Raw genomic sequence first — 415 nt, forward strand, 5'->3', positions numbered from 1 at the left:
TTCAAAAAAATTCAAGGAGTGGGGTAGTGAGGTTAGGTAGGTCTAGTATTTAATTCCTAGTTACCATATACTTGTGGACATATCTGTCTCTAAACAATACTGACAAAACAAGAGTGGATGTTGAATGAAGCCAAATGGCTTAATTTTTCAGACGATTTTGGACAATGACACAAATGTAGTAGAAGAGAACAAGCTTAGAATGAAATTTAATAAGTTTTACACTTGCAGTTCATTTTCAAACCTCTGGCACATCTGCCCTAATGAATATCAGCCATTTCATCACATTCTCCTTGAATTGCCTGTCTGCCAAGCAAACAGGTGTAATCATTTAAAATAATTTAAAAATTGGTAAAACCTGTTACCGTTATCATCTATCATTCAAGTCACCCACTATCACAGCAGCCAGAGTACATGC

At 35.7% G+C, this 415-nt stretch overlaps 1 protein-coding gene across 1 annotated transcript in view; it reads right to left on the reverse strand.

The window, feature by feature from the left end:
• LOC119581804 (protein polybromo-1-like) overlaps positions 1-415 on the reverse strand; it is a gene marked incomplete in the record, with an annotated part of 66,711 nt that overhangs the window by 1,231 nt on the left and 65,065 nt on the right.

This window comes from Penaeus monodon, chromosome 15 (genome assembly GCF_015228065.2).
Source record: "Penaeus monodon isolate SGIC_2016 chromosome 15, NSTDA_Pmon_1, whole genome shotgun sequence".
In the NCBI taxonomy this organism is placed as follows: domain Eukaryota; kingdom Metazoa; phylum Arthropoda; class Malacostraca; order Decapoda; family Penaeidae; genus Penaeus; species Penaeus monodon.